At 35.5% G+C, this 15,778-nt stretch overlaps 1 protein-coding gene across 1 annotated transcript in view; it reads left to right on the forward strand.

Annotated features, from left to right (window-relative positions):
- Nucleotides 1-481: 481 nt before the first annotated feature.
- LOC109150737 overlaps nt 482-15,778 on the forward strand; it is a 67,602-nt gene continuing 52,305 nt past the window's right edge. Inside the window, exon 1 of the mRNA XM_019298724.1 lies at nt 482-513. The gene's annotated coding sequence lies outside the window, so the exon portion shown is untranslated. The remainder of the gene's footprint in view (nt 514-15,778) is intronic.

Raw genomic sequence — 15,778 nt, forward strand, 5'->3', positions numbered from 1 at the left:
TTATGACGTTGATTTTTACAAAAACAACGACGTTAAAAGTCTTTTAAAAAAATTATAAATCTATTTAATATTTTGACGTCGGTTTTGTATTCAACCGATGTTATATATGCGACGTTGTAGGTGATTTTTGTATTAATGTTAATTATCATGACTTGTAATTTTGTGTCTCAATTAGTCACAAAAGTGACTATTTTTGTCTTTCTCGTTTATAAAAATTACACTTTTGGTTTCTAATATATTTCAAAACCACAAATTAAATCATTTCCAGAACTAATTAAGAATCAAATTTATAAATTATGATAATTAAGAACTACACTTGCACTTCTCCTATAATTTAGGGACTAAAATTGCAATTATGACAAGAAAGAAAGAAGCTAGGCAACTGCCGCGAATTTAAAAATCATGTTTATTTAAACTCTGGTGTTGACCAACGAATTCCGGTTTACATTGTATCAGATCGATCTATGCAATTCTTCTGAGTTCAATTCTGCTCTGATCGACAGAAAGACACAAATTAAATGGCTTACGCTGCTGTAACTTCGCTTATGGAAACACTTTCTCTACATTTCTTGCAATCACAATCACGCTTCCCTCTTGAAGATTTAGAGGCACAGATTAGAGATGGCAATGAAAATCTTGGCTTGCTACAGAAAATTCTTAAGAAATCCCAGATTGCCAATTATGATTTGGGGGCGATGAATGATTATTACCCCAAGAAGAAGAAGTTGATTAAAATTGAAAGGCCGCAGCTGCTTGAAGAAGATTTAGAGGCGGCACGGATGCGTGATGACATCCATTTAGAGCTAGAAATTCTTGAGGCTTGGAGCAGAGAGAGAGAGGTGGACGAAGAAGCGTCATCAAAGGGTTGGACGAAGCTCCTTCTTCGTATGAAGGCTTTCCTCCGCAGGCTTTATGGAAAGCAGCAGTTTGCTTGGGATAGTATACTTTTGACTTCTCGGCTCAGGGAGATGACTGAAGTCAAACAAAAGATAGTTTCTCTCCATCAAAATCTGGGCTTGCTGCAACAAAGTCTTGAGAAATCTGAGATCCCCTATGATGATGCGAGGGTGAGGGTGAAGAAAGATTTAGAGGCGCAGATCAGAGATGCATCGTTCAAAGCGGAAGAAAGGATTGAGATGGAGTTGAGTTCCATTTATGTAGCAAAGGATAGTCTTCATGTAACAGCTTGCCTGCTCAGGCTTCATCAAATCTTCAACGAAGCAGAAAAACAGACTGATTACCACAGGAATGAGTTGATTAGGTTTCAAACTGAATACCAGCAGCTTGCAAAGACAGCTTCATCAAAAAACCAAAGACTCACTGATGTTTCACTCCTTGGTCGGATCCGACAAAGAGGACTACAGCTTGTCAAAGGATCATCACTGCATCATTTAGTACACAAGCAAATTATTGTGAGAAACTTTTCCAAAAACACTTCAAAGTTTGACGATAGAATGGTCGGATGCGAGAAGCTATTCGAGAAGATATTGGATCAGCTGCTCACGCAACAAACAACTAAGGGGAGACAAGTTGTTTCAATTGTTGGCATGGGAGGAATAGGCAAGACCACTTTAGCACACAAACTTTATGAACATCCATCAATTACTTCTCATTTCGACAAGCAAGCATGGGTTACTGTATCCCAAGAGTATAACATAGAACAAATGCTCAAATGTCTTCTTAGTTGTGTTACTGCAGCATCAAGAGATCGCCAAGACCAATTAGCAGAAAGTGTGTATAAAAGTTTGAAGAGTCAAAGATATTTGATAGTGATTGATGATATATGGAATACTACTGTTTGGGATAGTGTGCAAAGATGCTTTCCAAATGATAATAATGGAAGCTGCATACTATTGACTTCTCGACTCAGAGAGGTGGCAGAATATGCTAGCTCAGGTAACTCTCCTCTTGACATGCCTTTCTTAGATGCCGATGAAAGTTGGAATCTCTACTGCAATGTTTTTGGTAAAACTGAATTCCTTCTTGTGTTTGAGCAAATTGGTAGAGACATAGTGAAGAAATGTGATGGATTACCACTAGCTATTACTATAGTAGCTAGTCTTCTCTCCAAGATAGAAGAGGAGGAGGAAAAGTGGAAGAATGTTGCAAAGAGTGTAATGGGTGATTCTAGTGATGCATGTTCCAGAATACTATATTTGAGTTACAATCACTTACCACAGCACTTAAAAGCCTGTTTTCTATATTTTGGAATTTTTGAAGAAGACTATGAGATCTCTGTGAAGAAGTTGGTTAGGTTGTGGGCGGCAGAGGGATTTTTGAGCACTGTGAAGCAAGTGAATTTGGAGAATATGGCTATGGAATGCTTGAAAGATCTTGTTGATAGAAGTCTTGTTATAGTTAGCAAACATAGCTACAATGGGGAAATGAAGAAAATAATGATCCATGATCTGTTGCGAGATTTGTGCTTGAGAGAAGCTAGACTTGAAAATCTCTTGAATGTCAATGGAGGTAAAAAACCTTGTCGTTGGATAAGTCATACATCAAGATCTTTCTATAATAAAGTCAGGTTTGAAGAAGATGAGTGCTTTCACAAATCTCATTCCTTTCACTTATTTTATGTTTACTATTCTTGGGATGGAAATGTGAAACGTCTATTTTCACACATGAATCTACTAAGAGTACTAGACATGAGAAACAGAATTTGGGAAGGAGTTATAGACCTAAATGTGCTTGCAAATCTTGTTCATTTGAGATACTTAGCTTTGTCCACGTATAAGTGTTCTGAGATAAAGCTCTTTGAGCATTGGAATATGCAAAGTTTGATTGTTAGTGGAGATGGTTCTATATTGCATTCCTCTGAGCCATCTAGAATTTGGAAAATGCCACAATTAAGGAATTTTTGCATTGAAAGAATTTGTTCATTAGAAACTCCGTCGGTTGTTTATAGAGACTTAGAGAATATATGTTGGTTGGATTCTAAGTTATGTACTAAGGATTTGTTTACAATGATTCCAAATTTAAAAACACTGGGGGTTGATGGTAGATGCCATGATAATAGTCTAGATTGTTTTAATAATTTTGTCCACTTGGAGCAGCTTGAGAAACTAAGCATCAGATGGTGGATGAATCTCAACCTTGTTATGTGTAGCATCCCATGGGCAACTAGTTTACCAAATCTTAAGAAGCTCAGCTTGATGAAGTGTAATATGCAGTGGAGTGAGCTGAGCGCTATTAGTATGTTGCCCAATCTGGAGGTTCTAAAATTGATAGATGCTTGTGAAGGCCCAATGTGGGAGACATGTGATGGAGGGTTCCCTCGATTGAAGAGGTTGGTAATTGAAAAAACATTTTTGCAATGTTGGAATGCTGTGGGTGATCATTTCCCTATGCTCGAATGTTTAGAGATAAATGAGTGCTTTTTTTTGAAAGAAATTCCTCGTGGTTTTGCCGATATCAACACACTAGCATTGATTCGGTTAAGGGATTGTGGGGCTTCCCTTGTGACTTCTGCAGAGTGGATTCAAGAAGAGCAAAACAACTATGGAAATGATGTCCTCCTTGTTCCTTATTATTACTAAAATATTAAGGTCTTTTTCTATCCCTCTAGTATATCTCTCAACATTTAACATGCACTTCATGCTACTTGAATTTTTGATGGCTGATGGTTGCAATGGATAATCATCAATCTGATATGTTTTCTCTCACTTCTATCTCTTTTTAAATTTTTCTATTTTATATTTCCTTACCTATCTAACTATTGTGTGTTCACCTTTTCTTTTTACTCAATTTTTTGTTTCCAGACTTCATGGTTTGAGGAGGAACAGAGGTATGTTGTATGAGCACATATAACTAGTGTTTATTTCTGTGTTTTTTTGCTTTTTTTTTTTTGCCTGAAATTAAAGAAAAATGGATTAATTAAGCTTATTGCTTTCCCTTTTTGGAAATATATATAGGAAGTCCTGGAGAAATTGTTGGAAGAAATGACAAATTGAGAATGTGCATAGTGGGTAGCTGAAATGGTCTGTGCGGGCAATTTGTTCTCAGAAATCTGATGGATGGTGCTGCCATTGCATGCGGAAAGAATTTTTATTCACTCATTTAAAGTCTCAGAAATCTGTTTTGATTCTTAAGTGAAGTTTGTTTGTACAGATTTTGGTGCTGAGGAATTAGTTTGTAGATATGATGGTTGCAATATTGCTGCTCTGCACTGTAATGAATAGTCATTATCTGTTTAATTTTTCTCTATCTGTATATCTGCTTTTATATATATATATATATATATATATATATATATATATATATATATATATATATATAGATAAAAGTTTAAATGCGGTCGCGCCTTCGCGTGCGACCGTGTGACCGTTTTGACAAAATACATCAACAGTGTTAACAAAAGACATTAATATTGTTAGGAAGAGCACAACAAAGAATTGCACAAATATACCAAAAAACATACAAACACACCCAAAAAAATTCAGCACATATATATATATATATATATATATATATATATATATATACACAACACTGTGTGGTGCTTTTATTCTAACCTAATAGTGCATTTTTGGTGATGCGTACCTAATTTGTGCATTATTTTTATTGTGCATTTCCTAACATGAATGGCGTATATTCGTATAACTATTGGTGCGGCCGCACTGACCGCACGAAAAGGCCCGGCCCTGTATGAACTCAACTATATATATATATATATATATATATATATATATATATATGCTAAACCAACCAAGCATTTGACTATATATTTCTTTTCAACTCCTTAACCAACCAAACATTTAAATAATTTGTTTGACTTAGGAATACGAAACCATATAATTTGTAAAAAGCATTTCCAATATTTTTTCCTTTTTAAAAGGAATTAGAAAATAATTTTCCACTCAGTTGAGAAATGTATTTCTCATATGCCCAAATTAAACATAATGGAGTTTGGACTATTTTTGTGTAATATTTGATAAGTGTCTATTTCAGTTAATGTTCCAATGCAGTTATGGTTGATGCACACAGTACAGATAAGTAATAGTATGAGTAAGGAGAGATATGTGTGCAAAAGGCCAACAGAGAATTGAAGCCCCTATGCAGATTCAAAAATATCTAGTACTACCACAGCGTAACGAAAAAGATTAATCATAATAGAAAATCATAGTCTAGTTGATCAGTTTATTGACATGGTAACCACAAGGTTACAAGTTTCGATCCTAATGTGAGCAGCCTATTTGCTTTCTTGGTTTGAGCCAATTAGCTATGGACAACTTAAGTTAGTTTACTTCATTAGTTTAATTCATTATGCTCCTTTACTGGTTAGGATCACAAGGTGGGATTACCTAATGCACACACTGGGATAGTGGTTACACGTTTTTCTAGCCACCAAAAAAAAAAAAAAAATCATACTATTATATATTATGTGTTTTGGTGATTGGAAATCTGATGGATGCTGGCTGCCATAGCATATATTGTAGTTTGCAGTATGCAAGAAGGGTCAGACCATTGGAATATATGCATTCTCATCACCATCTTCTTTTCTTCTTCTTCTTCGTAAGTAACTGTGTAGAAGATTTGCCAATAATCCAATAACGTATATTTTACTAATCTGATCTCCGGCCTGTAAATGACCTACCTACAAGTGGACTAGAAGCAGTTGTTATACTATGGATCAGGGTCCACCTTGCAAGATGGATCTTGGTCCTAAATTGTGTATTTTTATTATTAGAATAGTGAACATCTAGAATATAAATTGTGCTTCTAAATATTGAAAGTTTGTGAATAAAATACAGGGTCATCACAAATTGTGAATTTTTAAAAAGTAAATTGTGTATCTTTGAATTGGGATCCACCTTACAAAGTGGACTGAGGTCCACATAATAGTTTGCCCCCCATGAAGCTAGCTTAGGCCATCACCGATAGTGCATTTTGCACAGTTTTTGAGAGTAACATAGGTGATGTGGAGGAAAGAAGGGGATGTAAAAGAAAATTTGAGCTCCTGCTGCAAGAGATGAATTTTTTTATGGGTCCCGTGGCACAGGGAAAGAGAAGATGAATGCACATTGGTGGGGCAAATTATATCGTGCACCGCGGTGCATAATTGATTATGCACCGCGCATCAAAACGACGTCGTTTTATTTAATGGAAAGAAACGAAATCCGTTTCGTGCCGTTCCGCACCAGTCTGCAAAAAATAACTCTGTTCTTCAGTTTCATTTTGTATACACTGCAGTTTCAGTTTAACACAACTACAGTTTTATTTCGATATAACTACAGTTTCATTCAATATTTATACACTCAAATATGTGAAAATGTTATTTTATTTTATACACACTATAGTTTCATTAAAACATAACTACATGATCATTTCGATATAATTACAGCTTTATTGTACAATATACACTCAAATATGTGAAATGTTATTCAGTTTATCATTTTATATATACTGCAGTTTCATTTCACCGGCTACACTATAGTATCATTTTTATATAACTGCAGTTTCATTTGATAATATAGAAATAATACGTGAGGCAGTGTCAGTTTAGATACATTGTAGTGTCACTTCATTAACACTAACAGTGTACCGTTTCTTTACTTAAAGAAACGACGCCGTTTTGATGTGCGGTGGATAATCGATTATGCACCGCAGTCCACGATATAACGATTGCATTGGTGGCCATCAAACACTTTTTTTTTGGGCCAGTTTCTATCTTTTTCCTTTTCTCTCTCTCTTTTTCCTTCTTCTCTCTCCTAGTTGGCACATCAAAAACCTCACTATTGAGGATGCCCTAAGAGCATCTCCAAATGTTTGGTTTTTGCACAACATTTTAGGAAGCCATGTAGGAGAGAGAAAAATAGAAGAAAAAAAGAAAATGAAAAAAAAAAAGATTATGACAATTTTTTTTAAAAGGAAAACAACGGTCATTCGTCAGAGTGGCCGCCCTAGTGGGTGCGTGGGGAACACGCGCCCGCTGGGGCCGCACAGTGCATTTCAAACGCACAATTCTGGCTTTTTTTTTTTTTTTTTTTTTTTTTTTTTTTTTTTCTCTTTTTTCTCTCCCCTTGCAAAAATCATGTTTTTTCTAGGAGAAATGTTTAGCAAAAAATCGTTTTTCCCATTATATAAAAACTAGTTCAATTTTTCATGTTCCAAAACCCAACAAAAACTCTTATTGGGAATGCCCTAAGTTCCTTCACAGACTTGGGACTGGGCTTTAACTAGATCTTTGCAGTAATGATATGATGTTCCCCAAGCCACTTGAGTTTGACAAAAACAACACTTAGCTTGCACCAGTTATTAGCATAGAATGAAAGTGTTGCATGTGGTTTCTTAAAAATAGGAATTGTTGGTGGTTAATAAGTCGATATATCAAAAAAAAATGGGATGTGTGTGTGTGTACACATTCAAATGAGGACAAGTATATTATAGAGGACTGTGAGGACAGATGCAGTGTATGCCATTAGTCGGTATGTCGTGTGCATGGTCGAATGTAGTCGTGTGCCCCGTTTGTATGTCGCGTGCTAGATTTGTCAATTTATAGAGCCTGGGTTCGAAACCTGATGTTTACATTTATTCTTGTGTGCCATTATGTATTATGTTGTGTGCCTGGTATTAATTTGTTGTGTGCCCATTATTTGTCCTCACAGTCCTCTATATATTGTTGTCCTCATTTGAACTCAACCATATATATATATACATATATATATATATATATATATATATATATATATATATATATATATATATATAAAATTCGAAAACAATGGAATTTATAATTTTCCAAAAATAATCCCAATCATAAACTAGTATGAAACTTAGAAAATTAATTCAACAAAAATTTGGTACGAAACCAAGATTTATTAATACAAAAATAAATAAACGAGAAATGGTTTTATAATATGAGATTGTAAGCCCAACAAAGAAGAATGAGGAAATTCGAGTCATGTGTAGCACACACTTTTCTTAAAATCGATTCGTTACCTTCCGAGAGTGCCAGGAGCATTAGGTAATGAACCCTTATGTTGAGTTTGTCTTATATAGGGATTAGGAATATGAGTTTGTCTCATTAGGAATAGGAGTGAAATAGGTAGACCTAAATGCTACATGGATTAGATGCTTATAAATATATTGGTTGTGTCTCTAAGGGTTGTGTCACCACTATCACCATCACTATGAATAAAAGAATAGTTTCACTAACGTAAATATTATCTTCTTTACTTTTTGCCGTTATTATTGTTTCTTGTTCTTATTAATCCTCAACAAATTGGTATCAGAGCTTTGTTGAGATGACCAGTTCAAGTACAAAATTCGAGGTATCAAAGTTTGATGGTACAAGGAATTTTGGGTTATGGTAGTCTAGGGTAAAAGATTTGTTTGTACATCAGGGCCTTCTAAAAACCTTGAAGCAGAAAAACTAGCTAATCTGGATTGTTGAGTTTGTCTCATATAGGGATTAGGTGCTGGTATGGGTCGGGCTTGGCATGAGTTACGACTGGTATGGGTCGGGCTTGGCATGAGTCACAGCTGGTATAGGCCGGACTTGGCATGAGTCATGGCTGGTATGGGCCGGGCTTGGCATGAGTCACGGTTGGTATGGGCGGACTGGTCGGGACGACGAAGTAGTTCGTGAACATGCACTAGGAAACGTTTGATGTTGCATGGTGCGTGTTGCCGGCCAGTGGAAATTGCTGGTTAGTGGAGCATTGGGCAAGGCACACGGATTTAGTGTGACTTTGCAGGAGTGCTGTTGTGTTAGGGGCAGCATGGATACCTGGAGGGGACATGGACCTGGTATGGGCCGGATGCAGGAGGTTAGCTGAATGGGACAGTTAGCATGAGTCGTGGCGGTATAACAGGTCGACGGTTGAGGGGCGAATGACTTGGAACAAAGCGGTTCGTGTACATGCACTGGGAAATGTACGTTTGATGCTAAGTGATGCATGTGGCTGGCTAGTTGAGATGAGCATGGTTGTTCCTACCAATGTGTATATGTGAGATAAGTTTTTTCTCCTAAAGGGCATATTTGTGAAAGTGGAGATGGTTAGATAAGTCTTTTCTCCTAAGGGGGCGTTTGATTCGGGTCATCTTAGATTACCTAGGTAATCTAAGTCTGGTAATGTTATATTACCTTGTTTGGTTTAAGTTATGAGATTACCTGGTAATTTGTTCAAAGAAATCCCTATGCTTGAATGTTTAGAGATAAGTGAGTGCAATTTGTTGAAAGAAATCCCTCGTGGTTTTGCCGATATATATCACAACACTAGCATTGATTTAGTTAAGCAGATGTAAGGATTCCCTTGTGGCTTCTGCAAAGTGGATTCAGGAAGAGCAAACAACAACTATGGAAATGATGCCCTCCTAGTTCGTTACTAAAATATTAAGGTCTCTCTCTATCCCTCTGGTATATCTCTCACCATTTAACGTGCACTTCATGCTACTTGAATTTTTAATGGCTGATGGTTACAATGGAAAATCATCTATCTGATCTGTTTTCTCTCACTTCTATCTCAATTTTAATTTCTCTATCTCATATTTCTTTACCTATCTAAATGTTGTGTGTTGGTCTTTTCTTCTTACTGAATTTATTGTTTTTCCTGACTTTTCTGTAAGTGGTTTGAGGAGGAAGAGAGTCATGAATGAATAGTAGTATCACTACTACAGAAATACATTACGACGATCGGATTTTAGAAAATCTGAAGTTAAATATTTAAATTATTTTTTATTTTTTTTAAAAAAATACATATGATGTCGGTTATAACAAATAACCGACGTCATATATAAACGAAATTAAAAAAAAAAAGTAAAATAGTTACAATGTCGGCCAACGTCGTAAACTAGTTAAAAAATGAAATTTAAATAACATACGACGTCGGCTAATTAATTAGCCGATGTCGTATGCTATTTAAATAAAAAAAAAATAAGTATTAAAATAACATACGGCGTCGGCTAATTAATTAGCCGAAGCCGTATACTGAATAAAAAAATTAAACAAAAATAAATTTAAATGACATACGATTAATTAGCCGACGTCGTATGCTATTTAAATAAATAAAAAAAGTATTAAAATAACATACAGCGTCGGCTAATTATATAGCCGATGTCGTATATTTGTTAAATACACTCCAAGCCGTAATCTGAAGCTACTATACCGATTGCAATTCAAATAATAATAAAAAAAAACTTCATCTTCATCTTCATCGCCACACCTCCTCACCGCCACACCACCATGCCATCGTGTATCGTCGCCAGCCGCCGCCACCACAGATCGGACGCCATGTCGCCGAACGGCAGTAGCGATTGTCGACGCCGCCGCCCCTACTCTCCGATGCCACTCGTGTCTCGCCGCCACAGCTCGGACGCCGCTGCCGGGGTACGTAATATATATATATATATATATATATATATATATATATATATATATATATATATATATATATATATATAATTAGTTTTTTATATATTTTTAATTTTATAAGTTATTGGGTAAATTATGAATTGTTGTGTGTATATGTGGAATTTTATGAAATATTGTTTATATATTTTTTATTTTTAGAAATTTTTATCTATAAATGAGATTGAGAGAGTAGTAGTTTAGTTATTTAGGTGAAGAAAGATTGAGCTAAAGAATTTGACAATTTCTTTTATGAGATGACTTATAAATTGCCTTAGAATCTAATTACTAAATAAAATGGAAAAGATAAGCCCTTTGTGAAATAGATATGGAATTGTGTTGATATTTGAAAATTTAGGATTTATTTTGTATATATATATGTTGAATTTTATGAATTTGTGTAGTTGCTGTAATAATTATTATAGAAATTTGTTAAAATAGTGTTATCAAATGTTTAACTAGGGTTATTATTATTTTAGATTGGCTTGTGATGGATAAAAGGTGGATGAAAGCTAATCGACTTAGTCAGGAATATGAAGATGGAGTTAGAAATTTTTTATAGTTTGCAAAGAATAACCTTCCGAATAGTAATAATAGGTTCTTCTGTCCTTGTACGAAATATTGTAATCAGAAAAGGTTAGGTGAAGAGGACATATATGATGATCTAATCGTTAATGGGATTAATCCATATTATACACAATGGATTTGGCACGGTGAAAGCGATGTGGCTACAACATCTAACATGTATATTGACAATGAAGATGATGAGTCTGAAGATCGGTTGGATGAAATGTTTCGCGATGTTGGAGAAGAGTTTACCAATCGGTCAAATGAGTTGGATGAATTATTGAATGATTCAAAACAACCTTTATGGCCAGGGTGTAGTAAATATACCCGATTATCTGCTGTATTAAAATTATTCAACTTGAAAGCTAGGAATGGGTGGAGCAACAAGAGCTTTACTGCGTTACTTAAAATAGTAAATGATATGCTTCCATATGGTAATGAACTTCCCAATAGTACGTATGATGCCAAAAAGAGGTTGTCTCCCATGGGTATGGGATACAAAAAGGTACATGCTTGCCCTAACGATTGCATATTGTTTAGGAATGATTACAAAGACTTACATGCATGTCCAATATGCGGGGCATCTGGTTATAAAACAAGAGAGAGTGGTAAAGTGCGTTTGAAAAGTCCACCAGCTAAAGTTTTGTGGTATCTCCCAATTCTTCCAAGATTTAAGCGCATGTTTGCAAATCCAAGCGATGCGAAGAACTTAACATGGCATGCAGATGAAAGAATTTCTGATGGAAAGCTTCGACACCCGGCTGATTCTTCTCAATGGATAACATTTGATAATGCATTTCCTGAATTTGGCCACGAGTCGAGAAATCTTAGACTTAGACTTTGTACTGATGGTATTAACCCCCACGGAAACCTAAGTAGCAAGCATAGCTCATGGCTAGTTATGTTGATAATTTATAATCTACCCCCTTGGTTGTGTATGAAATGCAAATACATATTATTATGCTTGATGATTTCTGGGCCAAAACAACCAGGTAATGATATAGATGTTTTTTTGGCGCCTTTGATTGATGACTTGAAGCAATTATGGGATGAAGGTGTGTTAGTGTTTGACGCATACCAGAAGGAGACTTTTAAGTTGCATGCAATGCTTTTTTGCACAATCAAAGACTTTCCAGCTTATGGAAACCTGTCTGGATATAGTGTCAAAGGTCATAAGGCATGCCCCATATGTGAAGATAATACCTGTTATCATCAACTTGTTCATGGTAGAAAGATTGTATACATGGGGCATCGGAGATTTCTTGATAAATTTCACCCTTATCGAAAATTAAAAAAAGGCATTCAATGGGGTACAAGACTATACGGATGTTCCACAATCATTGACTGGGAATCAAGTTTATGAACGAGTTGAATGCATCAATGTTACTTTTGGTAAGACTCAAAAACTTCAATCTCAAAGAGGTAAGATGTCAAAATTTAATGTTGAGATACCTACAAATGAGAAGAGTCCGTGGAAAAAGAAATCTATATTCTTTGATCTTCCATATTGGAAAACACTAGATGTGAGACATAATATTGATGTGATGCATGTGGAGAAAAATGCATGTGATAGTCTTGTTGGAACTCTTTTAGACATAAAAGGTATGACTAAAGATGGACTCAATGCTAGATTGGATTTGGTTGAAATGTGTATACGACCTACATTAGCTCCACGTTGCGGGGATAAGAAAACATATTTGCCTTTGGCTGCTCATACTTTATCAAGAAAGGAGAAAATAAGTTTTTGCGAGTGTTTACGTGGAGTAAAGGTACCACAATGGTATTCATCAAATATCAGTAGACTTGTTAATATGCAAGATTTAAAGTTGGTGGGGTTGAAGTCTCATGATTGTCATGTCTTAATGCAACAACTATTGCCAGTGGCTGTTAGAGGCATATTGCCTAAAAAGTTGAGATATACCATCATAAGACTTTGTTTCTTTTTCAATGCAATATGTGGGAAAGTTGTTGATCCAGAAAAATTAGATGAATTGCAAACTGACATTATTGTTACACTGTGTCATCTAGAGATGCACTTTCCACCTTCATTTTTTGATATCATGGTTCATTTGCTTGTGCATTTGGTGAGAGAGATCACACATTGTGGTCCAGCTTATTTGAGGTGGATGTACCCATTTGAACGGTACATGAAAGTATTAAAAGGTTATGTTAGGAACCGATATAGGTTGGAAGCATCTATAGTTGAAAGCTATGTTGCAGAGGAGGTTACTGAGTTTTGTACAGAATATTTGGCAGGGGTAGAGGCTATTGGTGTTTCTAAGAATCAACATGAAGGATGAATTGCTGGGAAGGGTACTCGAGGAGTCAAAGTGAAGACTATGCCTCGTGAACATGTTGAGGAGGCACACTTGTACATCTTGCATAATACAAGTGAAGTCAAACCGTATTTAGATGAAGACAAGGCATTGAATAGAGAGCAAAATCCCAGAAGGACAGACATGTGGATTGTGGGCGAACATAATCGAACTTTTATTTGTTGGTTCAAAAATAAAGTTATTGAAGAGAATAATGTTTCTGAAACTGTTTCATGGTTAGCACATGGTCCTGGTTTGGATGTCATATGGTATAATGGATATGACATTAATGGGTTTTCTTTTTATACAAAAGCTCACGATGAAAAGAGCACTGTATTATGCAAAACAGTCGGGTTACTTTGGTTGCAAATTCAATGCATTTCAGTAGTTCGAAAGATACAAATCTTGTGTTTGCAGAGTTGTCATATTATGGTGTGATTGAAGAAATATGGGAAGTTGATTACGTTTTCTTTAGGGTTCCGGTGTTCCGATGTAGATGAGTAGATAATAAACATGGTGTAAAAGTTGATGAGTTAGGATTTACACTTGTAGATTTTAATCGTGAAGGGCACAAAAATGAATAGTTCACAATGACATCCCAAGCAAAACAAGTCTTTTATATTAGTGATCCTTGTGACAAAAAATTGTCAATTGTTCTTCTTGGAAAGAGACAAATTACTAGAGATGAGAATGAAGATGTTAGTTTTGATATTGAGGAAATACCACCCTTTTCTTCAAGTTTATTGCCCGCTATTATCGATAATGAGATAGATGGAGTACATGCATCACGAGATGATCATCATGAAGGGATATGGGAGAATTGATTATTACATGTAATGCTTTAATTAAGTATTTATTTTGTTTTTTAGTTTTCTTATTGTAATACTTCTATGTATTCTAATAATTTTTGTTTCTAAACAGGCATATGGATTCAGCAAATGGTGATGGTACTACACAGGATATGGTACTACACAAGATACTCATACTACTCAAAGTAGTAATACTACTTCTAAGACGAGGGGTGCCACTCGTATGCAAAAACTCATTCTGCAGCGTTCTACTTTGGGGAAACACCACATTGAGCTTGATGGATTGGAGCCTGTCTACGGGCCAGATGGCAGTGCATTTAAAATTTATGTTGCATTAGTGGGACGAATCCATACTCCTATCACAATAGATGAATGGTCAAATGTCCCAGCAACTATTAAGAGTACTATTTGGAAACAAATCCTGATAACTTTTAATTTTTTAAGATTTAGATTTATTCATAAACTTACTATAATTACATTTCTAACTAATAAATAATTTTGTTTTGCAGAATACTTATGATATTCCCGACACAATTGCTATGAGGAAAGAATGGATAAAATATGTGGGTGATCGGTGGAAAGATTTTAAAGCAAAATTGGTGAACAAGTATATATATGGTCGTTTTGCAAGTATGAACCCTTGTAAAAAATACGACTTCATTGAACAAGAGACATTGGATGAGTTTGTAAAGTCGCATACAGGTCCAGAATATGAGGTATCATTATTATTCTATCAATATTTCGAACATAAACTCTATCATATTATGAGGGACATGGAAAGAGTTTGATTAATATTTTGTATTTATATAGACAAAAAGAAAAAAATATCAAGACATACAAGCTAAGAATATTCATCCACATCTTTTAGCTCGAGAGGGTTATAAAAGGTTGGAGAAGATGATGATGGATGAGAAGTTGAAAGAAAAACAAGCATGTGCTGATGCAGATCCGTCGTACACAATGAGTCCTCCAAGTCCTCCACGTATAGCAGAAAAGTGGAAGAAAGCAAGAATTGACAAGTCAGGAAATTATCGCACTGAATCAACTAGATTGGTGGCGGAAAAAATTGTAAGTAAATATGTTGTCATTTACTAAAGTAATAGTAATTATTATTGAATAATTTTTATATATGTTAGGATGCTCTTGAGTTCCAAATTTCTCAAGGAGAATTTGTTGAGGATGGAAGACAAGATTCATTAACTGTTGCATTGGGTACTGATAAACATTCTGGACGTGTTAGAGCCATGGGAAGAGGACATGGCATCAAAAGTGTATTTGTCCATGCAAAACGTCGCCAAAAGACTCCTGAAGATGTTCAACGATTGGTTGATGCACGTCTTGATGCTGCTGTTGCACTAGCGCTAGAAAACTAAAATCAGAAAAATATTGCTCAGCAGGAGGAATTGAGTCAACGATTAACTAAGCAATTTGAGGCACGCATAGCTCAGATGATGCTACAATTTAGTTCTCTGCAGACTCCTGTTCACCAATCTGTACAATCAAAGCAGGGGGATGACGTATGTGTGGATGCTGAGCTACCATCTCGAAGTGACAAAGCTAGTTCCCCGGACCCTTTTAGTAATTTACCGGCTGTAAGTGTTCGTTTATAGTTAATCTTATTATTATTTTTCAATAAAATTTTATATGAATCTTAATTAAAAATTAATGCAGTTAGGGGCACGATGTCAATTGTTCTTAGAAGATCCAATTAGACGGCTAATGGCATATGGGATAGC

This window comes from Ipomoea nil, unplaced genomic scaffold (assembly GCF_001879475.1).
Source record: "Ipomoea nil cultivar Tokyo-kokei standard unplaced genomic scaffold, Asagao_1.1 scaffold2280, whole genome shotgun sequence".
NCBI classification, from domain to species: domain Eukaryota; kingdom Viridiplantae; phylum Streptophyta; class Magnoliopsida; order Solanales; family Convolvulaceae; genus Ipomoea; species Ipomoea nil.